The sequence below is a fragment of the Ahaetulla prasina genome, chromosome 2 (assembly GCF_028640845.1).
Source record: "Ahaetulla prasina isolate Xishuangbanna chromosome 2, ASM2864084v1, whole genome shotgun sequence".
NCBI lineage: Eukaryota > Metazoa > Chordata > Lepidosauria > Squamata > Colubridae > Ahaetulla > Ahaetulla prasina.
Genome location: NC_080540.1, coordinates 117,224,254 through 117,245,282, shown reverse-complemented (window position 1 = coordinate 117,245,282; position 21,029 = coordinate 117,224,254). Strand labels below are relative to the sequence as shown.

Below are 21,029 nucleotides of genomic sequence, written 5' to 3'. Positions count from 1 at the left end.
ATCTTTCATTCCTTCTAGTTCCCTCTAGTGTCCAACCTTCAAAGTCCCATCCTATTATTTTTTTACATGAATTCCAAACTAAACAGTGGTGGGAATTTAAGAAATTTAACAACTGGTTCTCTGCCCTAATGATCTCTTCCAACAACCAGTTCACCAAATTGCTCAGAAAGTTAACAACCGGTTCTCCCGAAGTGGTGCGAACTGGCTGAATCCCACCAGTAAAACTAAAGTATTTTCCTACAGGAAGAATTATTTTAATTAATCCCAAAACTTATTTCCAGTCCTCATGGACCCTTAATCTGTTTGTAACCTTCCAAAATCAAAGTTCTAAGTAACTCTTTTGCTGTTTATTCCCTTTCACATTTTTAAAAAAGTCTTTAAACTTGTACTTAAAATTCTTTTTGCTAAGAATTCAAGAAAATTTACATAGTGTCTTCATACTTATCAATCCATAGGTTCCTAATAGCTGAAAAGAAATTAATAATAAATTATTCTAAAAATGATTGGAAAAAAGAAGTATGGAAATCCAATATCCTTTTAAGGCACCAATCATTGTTTGACCAAGATGGTTATTTCCTAGTTTCCCAGAGTTCTAAACACACCAGAGATTTCTGTCTTGTGATCTTCTGGTGAGAAGCACCTGTTTGGAGCACCTGTGGGCAATCTTAAATCCTTTCCTTGTCCAAAAAGGAATTATGAAGAGCTGATCTACTCCCCAGCTGTTCATTCCATCATCATTCAGCTCACAATTTCTTCCCTGGAAGTCCATTATAGGCAAGATGGTTCCATAGATCAAAAAACTAAGTAAGGCACCATATTCAGAAGTAGAGGGGGGGGATCAAATTTCTTAAAATCCTTTTTGTGGTGGTGTGATTGCTAATGGCATGGTTTTCCTAGGGTGTCAAAACTGTAACAACCAGTGCATCCAAGGTAGCAATTGCTCATATATTTTTAATAAGATGAAATATTGCAGCATATCAATTACCTTCCAATGACCTTCTTCCAAAAGAAATTTAACCCTTATATGAATTGCATCCCTAAACCTCTGAAATGAGAAATGGGATAACACAGTGCTAAAACAGCTTTTAATTAAATTACTTTATAATTCTGGGGAATAGTCCTAGTGATTCTGACTTATTGTAATAATTTATTTTACAGATATTGAGTCTAGATATTTGAATTATGGCAACTCATCGCATTATCAATCTAAAATCAATGGCTCAGCTGTGAATATCTTACATTTTGCTTTATATTTCTATTTTGTTTCCATTCACTCTCTCTGCACCCTAAAACCCCAATAGTTTGAACACTATATTCTAATATTCTACAATACTAACCATTTGCTTCAAATGACTGCAACATTACTATTATTGATTAAAATGGAACAAACTGCCAAAAGTGTTTTCCTTTTTACCTTTACAGTAAATGCTCCTTTCTTAAAAAGTGAAAAGTCCAGTAAATTAAAGTACTGTGATTACTTAAAACTGATATGAAGACTTATCTCAATTAGGAAAGTAATGAGGAAAATATTTCAGGAGAGAAATTAGGTGGCCCTCAGCATATTAGGAAGAGGATTTCAACCACCAATCCACTTTCACCTTACACAATAATTTCTCAGTTTCTTAGTATTTACTAAAGATAAATTTATAGGTCAAGGAAGATCTCTAAAATATGCTGATAATCATTAGAGATGGGCTCCATTTTGTCCTATGGTATTTTTCATTCCAATGAACTTCAATGGAACAAAATCTTAATACTGAATATCCAATTTTATCTTGGGCTTTTCAAAGTTTGGGATTTACTTCTGTCTGTATAATCTCTTGAACTAGCCATATTATGGAATAAATGAAAATAATCAAAACCAGGTCTCAACTGTTTCTAGCATAATCTACTCAGGGCAGTGAGCTGAAGCAAAAATACAAAGAAATATCAAAGACACAGAAACAGCCAAATATATATTTATCATACGGAATTAATCTTTCAAAGATCCTGGAGCACAGGGGAGCTGCCAGAGGACTGGAAAAGAGCTGATGTAGTTCCCATCTTCAAAAAAGGAAAAAAAAACAGATCCAGGAAACTACAGACCTATCAGCCTGACCTCAATACCGGGGAAGATTCTGGAAGCAACAAATCACCGAACACCTAGAAGCAAACAAGTAATAATTAAAAGCCAATATGGGTTTGTCAAAAACAGATCATGCCAGACTAATCTTCTTTGACAAAGTGACAAAATTAGTAGACCAAAGGAATGCTGTTGATATAATTTACTTGGACTTCAGTAAAGCATTTGATAAAGTAGACCATAACCTACTACTAGATAAAGTAGAAAAATGTGGGTTAGACAGCACCACCACCAGATGGATTCGTAACTGGCTGACCAACCGCACTCAACGTGTAGTCCTCAATGGAACTACATCCACATGGAGGGAAATATGCAGTGGAGTACCCCAAGCTCTGTTTTAGGCCCCGTACTCTTCAACATCTTCATCAATGACTTGGCCAAGGGGATAGATGGGGAACTCATCAAATTTGCAGATGACACCAAGCTGGCAGGAATAGCCAATACTCCAGAAGATAAGCTCAAGTTACAGAAGGATCTTGACAGACTTGAACATTGGGCGCTAACTAACAAAATGAAATTCAACAGTGAAAAAAGTAAGGTTCTACATTTGGGCAAAAAAAACACAAAATGCACAGGTACCGTATATGTGGTACCTTGCTCAATAGTAGTACCTGTGAGAGGGATCTTGGAGTCCTAGTGGACAACCATTTAGATATGAGCCAGCAGTGTGCAGCAGCTGCTAAAAAAGCCAACACAGTTCTGGGCTGCAAAAACAGAGGGATAGAATCAAGATCACGTGAAGTGTTAATAGCACTTTATAATGCCTTGGTAAGGCCACACTTGGAATATTGCATTCAGTTTTGGTCTCCACAAGACTCTTGTGGCTCAACAGGCTAATACAGTTTATTATTAACACAGCTGCCTGCAATTACAATTACTGCAGGTTCGAGTCCCACCAGGCCCAAGGTTGACTCAGCCTTCCATCCTTTATAAGGTAGGTAAAATGAGGACCCAGATTGTTGGGGGCAATAAAGTTGACTTTGTATATAATATACAAATGGATGAGACTATTGCCTTACACAATGTAAGCCGCCCTGAGTCTTCGGAGAAGGGCGGGATATAAATTCAAATTAAAAAAAAAAGAGTGCAGAGAAGAACAACGAAGATGATTAGGGGACTGGAGGCTAAAACTTATGAAGAACGGTTGCAGGAACTGGGTATGTCTAGTTTAATAAAAAGAAAGACTAGGGGAGACATGATAGCAGTGTTCCAATATCTCAGGGGTTGCCAAAAAGAAGAGGGAGTCGGACTGTTCTCCAAAGCACCTGAGGGTAGAACAAGAAGCAATGGGTGGAAACTGATCAAGGAAAGAAGCAACTTAGAACTAAGGAGAAATTTCCTGACAATTAGAACAATTAATAAGTGGAACGACTTGCCTGCAGAAGTTGTGAATGCTCCAACACTGGAAATTTTTAAGAAAATTTTGGATAACCATCTGTCTGAGATGGTGTAGGGTTTCCTGCCTGGGCAGCGGGTTGGACTAGAAGGCCTCCAAGATTCCTTCCAACTCTGCTGTTATTATTATTATTATTAACCCTGATCATTAATGACCACAAAGAAACATTATTTATCCATTCTTGATTATAACTACTCTTGGGAAGTAAGTGGCCATAAGAGACGGAGCAAATGATGCAAGTAACACCATCAAATACCATCACCACAACAAATACCATCATCACAACATAATGATGCTTGTGATGTTTGATACAACTTTTATTTTTAACAGAAAATTTTTTAAAGTAATTTCCTGGAGAAGATAGGTGGGATACTTTTTTTCTTAATGCAGCACGCTCCTTCTGTATGGATAGTATTTTGCATTTATACACCTGAGTATCATTTTTTAGAACAGCATTAAAAAAACCCAATATAATAAGAGTGACTGCAATACCGCCGTCAAGACATAGTTTTGATAGATCAGAAGGTTCCTAACCTGACAAGAAAGAGGGCACATTGCTGTTTCTGGGAAAGGCAACAGATGCAGTTTGAAGAGGTACACAAATCGTATAATGAGCAAGACAAGCAGAAGACAATTCAAGTAGCAGCATCAGAACAAATCAAGCCAATAAATGATGAACATGAAGCAATTGCAACTGCAACATGGCAAAGCAAATGATAGCAATGAACAAGAGACAAGAGGAGGGGGCAATTACAGTACAACTTATTGTTGCTTCCATTGATTTCATGGGGGAAGGACAGCCCTGGGAATAAATTATCATGAAGAGGAACAGTTTAGAAATATTTTGAAACTGAACAAAATCAACTTGAAATTTGAGGCTGTAAGATTGCCAGGATATGCTTTAAAGGAAGACTGAAACCTGATGAAAACCTAAATAGGACCATAGATATATTGGTTGGCTACCTGTAGGTCAGAAGCAATCTAGCTGCACAGAGCCTGCTTTTTCAGCCCAGTATTTCATACTTAATCTAACCTGTGTGGGTGACAGCAAAAACAGGTGAATTCCCCTGCAGTGAAAACTGCTAAAAATCCCATGATGGCCAAGGTTTGTGATGAGATAGCATAAAAATGTCTTTCGACACATGTCTAAGTTGATAGCAGTATGTAGAATCACAGTGAAATATTCTGTAAGAAGGATATTAGCCTTTATATCCATTTACATGTGGAAATATTACCACCAGAAAAAGGAGTCTATGCAAAAATAGGAAAATTCCAAATTATAATTCATTTGCTATGAAATTTGTTCCAAAATAATGTGTCATTAAAATAGAAGGGTTCACTATTGTTCTTTTTCATTTTTTTTGTCTCTGAATTCTATTTCAAGAGTTTCCTGTGGGGAGTGTGATCTTCTTTTAAAAAGGGACTACACTTTTTAAAAAGTACTTATGCACTTTCAAGGGTCACAGTTGAATATGACAGTAACATTTTCAGATGGTAGGGCTGAAATATTTGTTGCTTTGGGAGTAGGACAGTGATGTTATAGGCATTTCAACAAAGCAGAAACCTAATACCCATATTTTATTTGTATGGAAAAAAATTAATAATTGTGCTACTGAAAATCCACAATTTTCCAATAGAATTGGTTCAATTATCCAGGAAAGCTCCAAACTGACAAAAATAGGACTTGGGTAACAGTTTCTCAATAAAGACGGAATTGAAGTTGATTATATAAAAGAAGTTTGTGAGGATATTATTCTAGAACAGCATCTTTCTGAGTATGTTGGATTACCAATGGAAATGGAAAATCTGGGATTTGAAAGGCATTATCTGAAGGGCATTAAATCAAGGAAAGTCTGTTTGGGTAGCGTTGCATGGAAAAGGCATAAATCTCAAAATTGACAGTCAGTATTACCTAACTGCTTAAAAGGTAAAGTCCCTTTTGAAAATCTAATTGTGATTCACCCACCTACACCATAGCTGACAAAGCTTGTTATTGAATATTACAGGAAAAAAAATTGAGTTTGAGAAGCAATCCATAAAAAATACATGCTAAAATAACAAGAGGTAAAGGATGCAATTATTTCAGGAAATATTCACAAAGAAAAAATAGCACATTTCTGCTGTTTCTTATAGCTATACTTTATTGAAATTAAAAAATTAAAAAATTCTAATACCTATCATTTTCCATGTATTCTTTTACTGAGCAAAACATATTGGGCTCAGAATGTACCATATACAGTACTATAGCACCCAGAGGACTTTCAGACTACATAGCTCTGTCTGAAGCTCTACCAGGAGAGCTATCCTAATGAATTCTAACACTTTATGTATAAAAACTGACACTGGAGTTAGATTTACAACAAACCTAATCATTTTATCTATTCATATCTGTTCACTTGTTCTCTTGATGAAAGGATAGGAAAGATATGATTAAAATTATAACCAATCTATCTTGCAGTTTTGGGGAGAATGCCAGTTTTAACTATGCCATTCTGAAGCTGAAAGTGGAAAAATCCATCCCTCAAAAAGGACTTCTATATTGCGTTACATAACAGATATTATGGCCGAATTTTTGCACAAGCTTTTCTCCCTCTCCGGATATTTTAAATCTTCTCATTGGCCTTATTTCGATGCTAGCCTTGGTTACAAATATCACCGGAAACAACTGCTCTAGGGTAAGGATCCACGATTGCATCCATGACCAGAGTTTTCCCCTTTTATGTGATTCACTCCAAAATAACCTTTCCCCCAACCCCTCCCCAAGAAACAAACTGTGCATAATGATTGCGTGTTGAAAAGTAAACCTCTTTTTAACTTCAGCGGGACCTGCTTACAAGGAGCTGCGTCTGGGATTATGCCTAAACACCGCAGCTCCCTGCAACGGTGCCCCCAAGAATCATCCCTGGCAGTCAGCTTCACCGCATGCAACAAGTCCAGCTGTTTCCAGCCTCCCTCACAGGTTGATGCCACAGGCAACTGTAGCAAAACACAAACGGCACACGTAGCACGTCCTCCTTTAGGATGGACGAGCCCCGTTCCCTTTTTTCCCCCCCAAAGGAGAAGGCGACAAAACACGGAAGGGCGCCTAAAGAGTGCAGCGGTGCACCTCCACCGCAATCGCCGACCGCCGCCGCCGCCACGGCACATGGTCATTGATGTCTCTTACCCTTTTCCGCGGTATTTGGGGAGAAATAAAGAGAACCATTTCCTCCGCCCTCCCACAGATGTTGAGGGTAACTCCGCGCAGCCCTCACCCGTTTCTCGCCCAATGGATCCAGCCCTGCCTGGGGCCCTCCAGCTGCGGTAGGTGATTACCCTTCGGGGGGGGGGATTTGTTGACGGTATAAAATAATTGCGGGCGGGCTCCTCTCGTCAGGAATTCGGAGGAAGAAAGCGTGAATGACCACGTGCGAGGGGGGAGGAGGAATTGGCGGCGCAACCAAAAGGAGGGAAGAGGGACGGGCTCGTGGAGGGTCTGTGTCGTTCTCGGAGCGGCTGCCCCCTCCGAGCTTTGCCTGCCTGCCTGCCCCGGCAAAGAGCGATCGGCGGGGCGTGGAGTTGGCACCGGCTGGTTGGCAGGTGGGAGCCTGAATCGCTCCCCGGCGTGTGTGATTGCAGCCCCAAAAGTGGATGGGCACAGGTTGGCCCTCGCCCTCCCATTCCCTTCTCCTCTCACGTCGGAGTCGCCCTGAGAACTGCTCTTCCCTCTTCCCTCTCTAGGCTGATTCCGTGCCACACGGGCATCCAGGGTACCGCCGTGCCCCGAGGTCGGCTTTAGGCGAAGTCTCGCCGCGCAACCTTTTTCCATTCTATTGCCGCCGCCTCCTCCTCCTCCTGGTGTTACGGATTAAGTATGCTTCCCGATTTCTTGGCAGGACACCTGGCAGGGAACGAGGCCAGGCAAAGCTGGCAGCGTTAACTCTTCACTTGCTGTCAACACGAATATCTGAAGAAATACAGGTGAGTGTGAGGGCACCCCTGGCACCTTAACAGAATGGAAGTGGCTAGGTTGGGATTTGGGAAGAATGTATTTTAACTCCATGCTCCTAGGGAAGGAAATCTTACCTGGGAGAGGTTCACTCCCCGAGCAACCTACCCAGGAACACAGTACCTTGATGCAGGGGAGGGGGCAATGCCTGATTTTGTGTGTGTGTGTGTGTTGGGAATGCCTGAGAGAAGAATGCTGTGCTAGAGGCTTCCCTGCAACCAAACAGTGGGCATGAAGAGTAAGGAGATGATTTTAACTACCTTCTATGTTTTGATTAGATGGAGATCTAAATGAAGCCTCAATACTTTCATTGCATTCTAATACTTATTTTTAGCTTAGCTGCTCTCTCTTGAATCTATTTTGGCAAATATTTCAAGCAGTAATTCCTGTCCCCTAGGGGAAACATGTCACTTAACCCTGGGAAGGACTGAAGGAATGGAGACTCAAAAACATGGGACGACCTCCAACATTGCTTTCTGTTCTTTCAGTAGCTGTCCAAACCTGCCATGTTGCTCCTCCCACTATCTCTGTATATATACCTTGTATATTTTGTGTCAAGCAGTGAAGCAGATGGGAATACAAGGCTGCTGGGATGAATACCAAATCCACCATCTCTTCCCTCAAACTTAGAAAACAAGACGGATCTCTCCATTGCCTTTTATTATGCCTACCTCTCTGCCTGACATATTTGTTGTTCTGCTTTTAGGATATCATGGACTGCAGATAAAAATAATTTGGTATTTCTATTACTTTGTCTGCTCCAAGGAACAGATGCCTTCAGCAGGCACAGTATATGTCATTTCCAAGTATCCCTTGGGTGTTTTGTTTCTGTGTAATAGGAATAGCCAGAAAGTCAGGGAACTGCCAGCGCAGTCTCCAGCTTAGATCTCTTTGGCCTTTGATATTGGAAAATTGGCTATGTCTATAATGGCAAGAGTGGCAGGCAATTTTACATAGACCAGTTTAATTGTGACATTAGAGCAAGAAATATAAGAATGGCACTATGACAAGACGTTTGATGCTTTTATCTTCCCAGTGCTTTTTTACCTTTCAGTTTTATTCATTATCTCTGAAGAAGTCTTCCCTTCCTTACTTTCTGATTTCCATGATTGTGCTCTTGATAAAGACCAGCTCTAGCAATGGTGGATGGTTTATCATTGGCATTGAAAATAATATTAGGTAGGGATTAAAATAATGTTATGCAACTTTCAGATAGATAGATAGATAGATATGGACTTAAAACTCAGCCTGGCCATTATTGAGAATTCTGAGATTTTAAGAGCATACATTTGTAAGTTGCCTCTTTGGAAAAATTTAGACCATTACCCTAACCCTAACCATGATATTAAATAAAACACAATTGACAGTCTGAGATTAAACCATAACGCCAGGTTTACAAATTACAATGATTTGGTCCACACAATATGCTAAATTAAACAAGCCACATCATGCCTTAGCAAAAAATGTGTATTTAGTTGTATCTTCATTTAGTTATTAACCAAGCACAATTCTGCTTAGCTTTTCAAGATCATCCCCAAGCAGCTAATAAAGTTTGCTATAAAGAGAAATCATTTTAAGTAAGATTGCCGTTCCAGGGACACTTTATAGAGACAATGTATAATTTCAGCAGGACATTTCTAAATATCCATAGAGTCATGCTCCAGAACAACTAGACACAAGAACAGTTTTTCCCCGAACGCCATCACTCTGCTAAATGAATAATTCCTTCAACACTGTCAAACTAGTTACTAAATCTGGATTACTATTACTATTACTCTTCTCATCGTTCCTATCACCCATCTCCTCCCACTTATGACTGTATGACTGTAACCTTGTTGTTGGTATCCTTAAGATTTATATTGACTGTTTCCCTATGACTATCATTAAGTGTTGTACCTTATGATTCTTGACAAATGTATCTTTTCTTTTATATACTCAGAGAGTGTATGTACCAAGACAAATTCCTTGTGTGTCCAGTACACTTGGCCAATAAAAAAATTATGTTCTATTCTTAAAAAAAATATGAACGTATGAAATCTCTACTTCAAGTATTGCATCAGTCATAAACTCCCTAGTTGGCATCAGACAAGCCATAGATTCAATTTCAACACTGCCATCCCACTCTAATTTACAACAAATATGGGATATAGTTTCTAGACTAATAGTTTCTAATACAAACTAATATAGTTTATAATATAAACTAGTATAGTTTCAAGACTAATATAAAGCTTATTTACACATTGAGTATTTTGTTCATGTGAAAAATAGAAATCTAAGGTATCCCAGTCAGATTATTTTACCAATGATGGTAAGAACGGATGGTTCCCAATCTCAGCAACACTGCGTGGGGTGGGAAGGGGGAGGAAGAGAGTCCTTTCTCTTTCCCTACCTTCCAGGTATTGGGGTTTCAACATATCTGAGAGGCACTAATTTTTGGGAAAATTCTGTATTGCTCACAGGATAAATTCTGTCCTTTAACACTGGCAGAGTATTTTCTTTTTCTTAATAAAATATGAGTCACATGCTCTACATATCTGCAAAATTCCTTTTGTATAAAAATTATACTTTGGGAATATTTCTGGATGCTGTGGAAGCAAAACTTTGAGGAAACATTTGAAAAAAGCTAGGAATGATCTGATAGAGGGGAAGACTATTTTTATTGAATTGATATGCCACCAATCTCACTGTCCAAGAATGCAGCCCAAATACCTGTTTTAGTTCTCTTTGATTTGTACATCTGCCAGATTATATGTCCGATTCCTCTGTCTCTTGAGAAGCAATAAATACGTTTTATGTAATTATATCAAAATATAACTGGACATGCACACAAGATACTTTTCTGTGGAGAATTGGATTGTGAAGCAAAACATGAGGTTGTTGGAAAAGCCCAGGGGAGTTCTTTATGGCACAGCTGCTGAGAGAACCAACAGGGAAGATGTCAGCATTTTCTTTTAATGGGCTGGAATGCAGGAGAAGAATGCTAATTGGGCAGACCATCAGAATATGTAGTGACAACTACTCCCCCCACAGGTGTAATTAATAATTATGGTCTGGTTCATGAGCCCATGCTCTAGACTTAGCCTAGTGCTGAAAGAATTGTTTCTGTACTCTTGCAGGAAAAAAAAAGGGTTCTGAGGTTACTTTAGAAATATAAAGTCTAGGAAGGAGAGGAAACTTAACACTGTTTTTCTAGGCAGTCACTTGTAATGGAATGATAATCTTAGCAATATTTTTGCTTTATTTCCTATGAAGTTGTGGGACATAGTTTAGATTTCCTTTGTAAATGTTCTGCTTGGGGAATATTACTGAAACAGTTTATAAACTTGATGACCTGCTTCTTTCCTTTTAAGCATTCTTGGATAAATTTTTATATCCAAAGCAGTTCACAATATTCTGATATTAATCTAATCCAGGGGTGTCCAAACTTGGTCCCTTTAAGACTGGTGGACTTCAACTCCCAGAGTCCCTCAGCCAGCAAAGCTGGCTGAGGAACTCTGGGAATTGAAGTCCACAAGTCTTAAAGAGACCAAGTTTGGACACCCCTGATCTAATCTGATAAGCTGGTTGCCATACAGTGATTAAACGTGTGCAGGTTACTATCTCTCTGTTGTTTTTACGCTAGATCTCTTCTGTATAGCATACCAAGCCATATTTATTGTAGTTGATTTTAATATGGTATCTAAATCATGAATCAAATTATGGTAACATTAATTATTCTTTAATTACAGCTGGTACTTATGACATTTTGAATGTGGGCTTATTTTAGCTATGATCTGGTAGTCCAGTGTCAGACTAATGATTATAACATGGTTAAATAACTACTGATTTGGAAAATATAGTAAGAAATAGGATTGACCACCAGTGAATTTATTTTTGCAACATCATCTCTGCTATTTTTGGTTCCTTTGTTTTTCACACATACATGTGGATCACACGTTTACTTCTCCTGTATAGAACTTTGATTTGGGAAAAAATGCGTCTAAGTGACTAGGCCATCTTTTACTTTGCATATAGTCATTTAAGGCTCAGAAGTGCCAACTGTTGAAAAAATTGAAATCTTTGGCTTCTGTACAGGAGGAGGAATGAGCTACTATTTCTGTGGTTGGATCTATTTGCAGTTTAGAGAAACCATGGTTTTTTACTTCTTCAACCATGGTTTATTTAATATCACAAATAGTATGTCATTAATGTGTTCTAAAGTAGCTACTTGAAGTTTGGTAAATTTCATCAGTTGTTTGAAAAATGAAAGTGTTTATAAAATAGAACGTTTAACTATAGACATAAAATACCTAGGATGTTTCATAATAGGAATAAGCGTGGGAGAATAACCCTTGAAGACTGTTCTGTATTGTTGCTGCCACTGCCAGAATATTATTTATAGCCATGTATTCTTAAATACTGAATAACTCTTTCTTTAGAGGCCTATATTGTAAGAGTCTGTTTTTGTCAAAGAGCCCTTGAAAAGCTAGTCTTACATGTACACACAACACTCAACTATATTGTTATTTGTGCTTTGATTAAACTCTTCATGTTTCTAATTTATGTTAGAAAATTGGAACAGAGTGATCAGATCTGGGCTCAAAGATCTGGGTAACCAATACTATAGATGGCAGTAAAGAAATACAGAAAACCAGTCTTTATGCCTGTTAGCAATCATCTGATTTCTGTATCATCATAATAGTGTTTCTAATTGTTCATTACCAAGTGATTTATACTTAGTAATTTAGGCTCTTAAATGGCTACAAATACAATTTGCTAATATTTTGTTTATTGCATCAATTTGTGTAACTTCTCATTTCACAGTTGTGACTCTAGTTGACAGATATAGGATAAATTAGATCAAGTCTATTAGTAAGAAAAATAAGAAAAATAATGATAGTCAAGAAAAAACTTAATTCCAAGAAAGAAAAGCAAACTCATTGTGATGTGCTCGCTTAATATTCCAACTCTTCTTCAAGACTTCTGAAATCCCAGAAGTGCAGAGTTCTATGAACCTCAGGAAGTATTGTATTCTATAGGACAGTGCTGTGGCAAGGACTATTTAATAGACAGGATCCAGAACATGCTCACCGTGCTGGATCTAATGGGATTTGCAGAAACAGAGACAGGTATTTCTACAAATGACTTGGTTCCATGTCATGTTTGGTTTTATAGATGATAAGTAGTACCTTGAATTGTACTTGGAAGCCAACTGAGACCCCATATAGCCCATGGATGTAATGCAGGCTGTTTGTAGTTTATAATTAATTCCAAAATTGTATTGAAAGTTTCATTCCAATTTTATATGGACTTTTAGTCCATTTATAACTTTCTAAGATCAAAATCCCATATAGGTTTTTGCTATTTAAATCAGATTCTTTAAATTCTTAAGCTTATGATTAGATTTTCATTCAGGATTGAAGGCAAACTCATCTGACATTTTCAGATTTATCATTCCAAAAGTCTCTCACAGCTTAGAAGTAATTAACAAGCAATTTCTGAAAGTAATTAGAAAGTGAAGTTTGTGAATTTAATGTCCTTTAAAATCCTCCATCATGGTTGTGAGCAAGATTTCTTTTTTCTTTTATTTAAAACATTTATACAGCCACCCATTTTTCAACCAATGTGGGTGGCTCCCAATAAAAAATTAAAAGACATATAAAATCATTCTAAAAATCATAAAATTCAACCAATTAGTGCAATAAAAACAACAGAAATCTGTTGCCAAAACAATTTTAATATGCAATCATTTAATCTTCCAACACTTGGGAGAAAAGCCAGGTCTTTTAAATGGCTAATCCTGTCATCTCCTGGCACTCAAACTTGTGAAAAACAGTTGTCCTGTAATGTTCTCCTGAGGAGCAACTGTCCAGAGCACAAATGGGCAATCTCCTGTCCTCTCCTTATCCAGACAGTTGCCAAGGTCTACTCACTAATTCCTTGGTCTTTGCAGTGGTCCTCAGCTCTGTGAGTTTATTGGAAGATCCTCAAACAATTTAATTGCTGATCAAAGTTTCAGTCAACATACTAAAGTTCAAGACAAAATCTTAATATCAGATCTGTTATAAATTCTTCAATTGTCACGGCTAATATCTTTTTATACAAGACTTTAAAGATGTCTTCTTCATCCATGAATGTATTTTATTATTCAGGGCATCCAGCTAGGAAGAATGCTATTTTCTGTATGTCTTCTTTGTTGTGGCCAATTGCACATATGATAGAAATATTTGTTGAAAGCATTGCCATTGGCCTTCCGCATTACCTGTCAACTTCAGTTCTGATCATGCCCTCAGAACATTCATTTTTATTTTTAGATTGTCACTCTACTCAGCTAACACCAAAGAAGGCACTATTTTTTGATGGCTGCTGAGCAATGCTGCAATTGACTTTCTAGCTCTTTGCTGACTCTTGATGATTTGGCTGTACAATAATATTTTTTTTTCCTTTTAATGAGCTATTAAAAGTTTGGTTTTCTTAATGCTCAACCTGAATCTCTAAGCTGCCATCATTGCTGCATTCACTTTTGCTTCTAACGTTAGGAGCTATTTGTTTATGAGGATGCCGCAACAGAACAATTGAATTGATTGTGTTCATTAATAATCACTTGGTGTGAACTGTGACCTAGAATAAAAATGAAATTAGTATCTTTTGAGGAACATATTACTATTATATTATTTATAATAAACAGCATATTAAGTTGTGCTTGAAACCTAAGTGGCAGTTAATGCCATTTCTGCATTACACAAGCAAACGTAAGTGTTAAATTTAACTTAACTTCTAAAGTTGCTGCATCCTGGACTAACTGAAGGTTCTGAAGAGTCTTTAAGGATAGCTCCATATAGAGTAAGTTCCGGTGAGATGGCAAAACAACAGAAAGTAAAACCTTCTGCTCCAGAAATGATTACAACGGGCACACAAGGCATAATAGTATAAAGAGTGAATTCAAATACAACAAATATGTGAGAAAAATGTAACAAATATGCTAAAAAATGACAAAGTGATAATTTGAACCATATTACTTCATTACTGGTTCCAAAACAAGGTTTAATTTGTTGTTTTAAATTTGAGTTGCAATAATTTTAATATAGCTGTAATCATATCTGTACTATAATACAAGAAAATTTCATCTATTTCATTTTTTCATTTTTGCTTTATTTAGATTTTTATAGTTTTTAAAACTTGAATTGTATTTTGTTTGAATTATTATCCTCTTTAGTTCAAAGAAAATTAATGTAAATTATTTTTTAAAAGTTTTTTTTCTGGAAAAAGAAATGAAGCATTAACATACAGCTTATATGTCTTAATAGTTTAAGCTTATGCTCTAAACGCTATGTACAGCAATGGCAGTATATAAATACATAAATTAGAAATAGTACTCAAAAGATGCTTTTGAGCTATAATAAGTTAGGAGCTAATGAAAAAAGGCTCTGTGGACATTTTTGCCTTTTATTCTTTAGGAATATCTGTCACATAAATTCTGGCTAAATTCTATGTTACCCAAAATGTTTTGTCCAGTGTTATATATTAATGTTATAAAGAATCATCTTAATTGCTCTGTGCAAAGTAATAATAACAAAAGCATTTGATTATCAACACCAAGCTTTTCTGCATTGCTGTATCTAACTCATTCAGTCTTCTGCACGATCTTTTCTTATAAGCTGTTTCTTTCCTTTCCTTTCTTCTCTCCATGGTTTAAATGCTGTTTTGCTCCCTCCTAGTAGTGTATTTTATAAGCTAATATATATATAACATAAAACTGTTGAGGGTTTGTTTGAGTATGTGCCAAGTACTTATACCTTATGCTACAGCTGGAACTCCAGATAACAGTGTTTGCTTAGGTGTTATTCATAGTTACTCTATTTTCATGATCTCAAATCTATTTTCTGCCCCTCCCTCTGGTTATTTCTCTGCTGTTGCGGTTCATGATTTTTTCATTCTTCCTTTAAACATAAACATGTTTGCAAATCAAATAGAGAAGATTAAGATTAAGCTGATTCTGGGGAGCAAAGAGTAGACTAAGGCTCTTCCTTATAGTCAGGGTTTCATTTTGAATAGATGAATGATAAGATATGGAAGAGAGAAACACGTTAATCAGATAAATAAGATAGTTATGAAAACACAAATTTTATCATGTAAATTGAATTTACTCTTTTTATATTGCTTTAGAATAAAATACCATTTCAAGATAGTTCACAAATAAAATCCTAAAACAATTTAAAGTTGAATTCATAGTAACAATAGTATAAGAACATTTAATTTCAAACCAGCAATAAAATAAGAAAATGTTTGGAATTCAAACTAAAGAACGAAGACAAGAATTATAATTCAAATAAAAGTCCATTTGTGAAAGTGAGATTATTTAAGGCTTTCTTTTCAAACAAAACTTAATAAAAAGATGTCAAATGTTTGATAAGCTTATTATTTATTTCACCTAAGTAAATCAGTTTACTCAGCAATAAGGAACATTTTGCATACTTCTTCAAACCTTTTTGTTAATGTGCTTCTAATATTTGGCAAAAAGCTTTCTAGGAACATTAACAATACATATATGAATTCATTTTTATTAATATTTTTTTTTAAAAATCAGTAAAATATTGTTAAATTTAGCTGATTATTTTGTTAAAAGAAATAGTACAAAGCTTATCTTTTCCAAAAATAAGTAAGCAATGCCTTTTAAATCCTATCAAACTACTGTACAACTTTCAGCATCCCAAGCTAGCTAGAGCTGTTGGGAATTGAAGTTTGTTAATATCAGAATGGTTATGTTTTTATTTAACTAATTTAAGTTAAATTATTGTTCGTAATAGTTAATATGTTGATTTTAATTCAAAACGTATATTTCCAAAGCAGTTTCTTTTAACATTAATGTTAAAAAGTAAAGGTGAATTAATTTAAATTAATTTAAATGAAATTAAAAAATAAGAGACATAGTGGTTCAAGGCAAAGTTGAGTATTCTGGTCTTTTGAAAAGCCAGCAAAATGTGCACAACTTTCCCAAAACAGGTAATCTCTCCTGCATGTTTCTTATCAACTGATTCTAAAAGGGATTTTCTTCTGATAGTGAAAATAATAGATAGACTGAATTTCTCCTAAATTGGTAGGAGATAATTTTGCTGTAGACAATAAATCCCTATAGGGATAACTTCAATTGATGAAAATTCACTGCTTTTAGTACAAACTCTGGACTGTTCATGTACCTAACAACTTTACGACTTGTATGGCCACAAAAACAAGCCCTGAATTCTTATGTTTAAATAAGGTTTAATTTACATGACAGGAAATTGCCAGTGACGAACCAGCATGTGACAAGTGAGCCATGCTTTTGTGCTTTCTGTCATGCAGTTCTGCATTTGAGTGAATTCTGGAGTGCATTTTGAGAAGAAGAATTCTTCTCTACTTTTGGACTTTGCTTTGTGGATAAAAACCTTGCTTCCCAGAGGTCATAGTGTTCGTAGGAGAAAGAAAAGTATATAAAGTATTGGCAAAAGGGGAAGACTTCAAGACATTTATGTGGAAACCAGAGAATATTTGCTGGATACAAAGTTAAGTACAGGTCACTCATGCGCTCGTTACCTCTCGCTTGGATTATTGTAATGCTCTCTACATGGGGCTCCCCTTGAGGTGCACTCAGAGGCTTCAGTTAGTCCAGAATGCAGCTGTGCGGGTGATAGAGGGAGCTACGCGTAGCTCCCATGTAACACCGCTCCTGCGCAGACTGCACTGGCTACCTGTGGCCTTTCGAGTGCACTTTAAGGTTTTGGTTACTACCTTCAAAGCGCTCCATGGCTTAGGGCCTGGGTACTTACGGGACCGCCTGCTGTTACCGCATGCCTCCCACCGACCCGTACGGTCTCACAGAGAGGGACTTCTCAGGGTGCCGTCCGCCAAGCAATGTCGGCTGGCGGCCCCAGGGGAAGGTCCTTCTCTGTGGGGGCTCCCACACTCTGGAACGAGCTTCCCTCGGGTTTACGCCAAATACCTGACCTTAGGACCTTCCGCCGCGAACTGAAGACACATCTTTTCATTCGCGCGGGGCTGGCTTAAATTTTATCGATTTTAAATTTTTTAATATTAATTTTAATGGGGTTTTAGTTTTATATATTTTAAAGTTTCTTAGGCCAATTATAAAATAAGTTTTTTAATTTGTATTTTAAATTGTATATTGTATTGTTTGTTTTTACTTTTGGCTGTACACCGCCCTGAGTCCTTCAGGAGAAGGGCGGTATAAAAATCGAATAAATAATAATAATAATAATAATCATCATCATCATCATCATCATCATCATCATCATCATCATCATCATCCTTCAGGTATGACAAGTCATTTAACAAATGTTTGAAATTACCACAGACACCCCCACAAAAGTTATATATGACTCATAATTTCAAAATTATGGCGATTGCAGAAGGTCTGCTGTCATTTGCTCTTGTAACCCACCACAGAGTCATTGCAGTGCCCATCCCTTCCTGCTGGAATCCTGCAGCACTTGCATCTCCTCCCCACAAGCCCATCATGCTCCACACTTACCTTGTGAAGGTCTAACCACCTCATGTTGAGGAAGAAGGGCAGGCCAAGTGTCCCCGGGCCACATGGCAATGATCCAAATGCAGCAATCATTTTGTCCCACCTGTTTGTGGTTGGAAGAAAATGGCAGCCACCTGAGAAATTGCTTCATTTTGCTGCCTTAGAGAGGTCTTGTAAATGAAGATTCAATCATCCAGGCCAAAAGTATTTTAAAAGATTAAAAGGTCCAGTTGCCATGATTTAACCTTTTTTGATTCTTACAGAGGTCTGCACAGTGCTGCAGAAGTTTTTGAATAATACAGAAAGCGTCTGCAGCATCATGCAGAGCTTGTTAAGGCAGCAAAACCAAGTTTGTCTCTGGGCTGTGAGGCAGCGACTTGAATGTGGCTGCCATTTTGCCTCTATCCACAAACAGGTGGGAGCAAAATGTCGGCGACCAGACAAGGTGCTTCATTTTGCTGCCTCAGAGAGGCTTCTGCAGCACTTTTGTTAAGGCAGCAAAATGAAGCAGTTTGTTGCCAGGCCATGCGGTGGTGACCCAAATGTGGCTGTCATTTTGTGGGTGAGACAAAATGGTGGTGGTTTGGGGAACTGTGCCATGTGGCTGCCCAAAGAATGAAAATGGATTCCAGTCCTCTGGAAGGCCTCTAAGCTCTTCAAAAGGTAAGTCAAGAGACGGATGTTTGGCCTGGTGGGGTGGGAATCAGGCCTAAGTCCTGGGAGGACCTTGTAGGAGTGGGAAAAGGCCCGTTGGGACCCAAGTTATGGAAAGTGGAGCATGGGGTGTCTCAAGGGTAGGAGAGGCCTTGGGAGGGCCAGAGCAGGCAGGCCTGGGCCTGTACTAGACCCTCAAAGTCCTCCCCCACCTGGGATGCACCCCACACTCCACTAATGACCTGCCTTTTTGTTTTACATTTCATTGGAGATAGCAAGAATGGGAGGATTGTTAGGTGACACATTTCATGTGCTGCGACATGCAGCCATAATGGGCAGGCTCATTACGAGTAATGAAGGCACTGGCTGGCAGCTTGAGGTCCTATAGTGACTAATATGGACTGGACAGTTTTCAATAGTAGCTATTGAAAATGAAATATTGGATTGTATCCAATATCTGTATTTTCTCAATCTTCTCTGAAATCTTGCCTTTGCTTTTGATGCTATTCAACTTGGGCTCTGTTGTTTAATGCAGTTACACTGTATTTCTTCTTCCAATGGCCTGCTGTATTGGGTTGTCAGGAATCATTACTCAAAGAGTGGCACATTAAAATTTAGAATTACTTCATGATGCAATGCTGCCACACTACCCAGAGAAATGTTCCACTTTTACCCAAGAATTCAGCCATTGCGATTTTTCTACTGTTCCTCAAAACTTATCCTGGCATTCTTCTTTGCCTTCTCTTTTGTGGATGGCTTATTTTTTCTTTTTTTCTGGCAGTCTGAAATCTCAGTCTGAAATAAAATTTCCCTTACGGGTTCTACTCTTCACTTAAGGCAGCGGTTCTCAACCTGTGGGTTGCGACCCCATTGGGGGTTGAATGACAATTTGCCAGGGGTCGCCTAAGACCATCGGAAATATGGGAAGTATATTTGCAAGTCGAAGAATCTCGCTCCAATGGTTGACTCCACAAGCCAGCTGCAGGCTCTTCAAATTGCTAGCCGAATTCGGCTTCAGGCGGGATGAATTAAAAGAGAGAAAAATCTTTGCTCTGATGTCTCCCTCTCAAGCCAGCTGCAATCACTCCCAATCGCTAGCCTAATCTGGCTTCAGGCGCGATAAACTTAATAGGGGAGGAGACTCTATTTTAATGCCTCCGTCCTCAAAGCAATCGCAAGCAGTTCAGATCGCTAGCCAATACGGCTTCAGGCGCGATAAATTCAAAAAAACAGTTTGCCGCTTTTTTTCCCCTTCTGCGGCTGCTGAGGCACGCTGAGATCGCTGCCTATCACCGCGATGAAATCAATCAGCGGTCTTCCTGAAGCGCATTAGGGGAAGCCCGTGGTTGCTTTCAGGGAATTTCTGCTAAACAGCAGAAGTAAGCCACAAAGGCTCACAGCGGTAATCCAGGAAATGAACGTTAAGAAAAGAAAATATAGTGACGGTTTTTTACGGTACGGTTTTACTTCAATAGTTACAGCAGGAATTGAGAAACCCCAATGTGTTATTTGTAATGAAGTTCTATCAGCCGAATCTATGAAGCCAAACAAACTGAAACGTCATTTTGATAGCAAGCATCCAAGCTTTGCCAACAAGGAGACCCAGTATTTTAGATGTAAAGCTGATGGAGTCAAGAAAGCCAGACTTGACTATGGTGGCAAGTACCATAAACAAAACACAGCAGCCGTTGAAGCTTCTTATTTGGTGGCTCTCAGAATCGCCAGAGCTATGAAACCTCACACCATTGCTGAGGAGTTAGTTGCCAGCGGCCAAAGACATTGTTCGAGTTATGATTGGAGCTGAATTTGTTACTAAATTGAGTGCAATTTCCTTATCTAATGACACTGTTCACAGAAGAATAGCTGACATGTCTGCTGATATTATCGATCAGGTAATCCAGGAAATTATATCTGCTCCACTGTAACAATGAAAATACATCCTGTATATCAGATATTTTCATTATGATTACGATTTATAACATTAGCAAAAGTACAGTTACTTAGGCCTATGAACGAAAATAATTTTACGGTTGGGGTTGCCACATCGTGGGGAATTGTATTAAAGGGGTCGCAGCACTATAAAGGTTGAGAACCACTGACTTAAGGAAAATAATAAAATCATTATGTTTCAATTAGCCTCGACTTGCTTCATGACTGAGTTGCTGATCCCAATTATGGTTGCTAAACAAGGACTACTTGTATTATCAAAGAAAGGAGAATAATGTATATAAAACTGTGTACTTGAATGGACATCAAATGGTCAGTGTACTTGACAACTTTAGCAGCTGTAATAATAACAAGTAGTAGTAGTAGTCATCGTATGGATACTGGATTGCTTTGACATATAATTTGGAATAAATTTATA

At 37.9% G+C, this 21,029-nt stretch overlaps 1 protein-coding gene across 1 annotated transcript in view; it reads left to right on the top strand.

The window, feature by feature from the left end:
- Positions 1–6,870: 6,870 nt before the first annotated feature.
- LOC131190546 (uncharacterized) overlaps positions 6,871–21,029 on the top strand; it is a 103,676-nt gene continuing 89,517 nt past the window's right edge. Inside the window, exon 1 of the mRNA XM_058167882.1 lies at positions 6,871–7,478. The gene's annotated coding sequence lies outside the window, so the exon portion shown is untranslated. The remainder of the gene's footprint in view (positions 7,479–21,029) is intronic.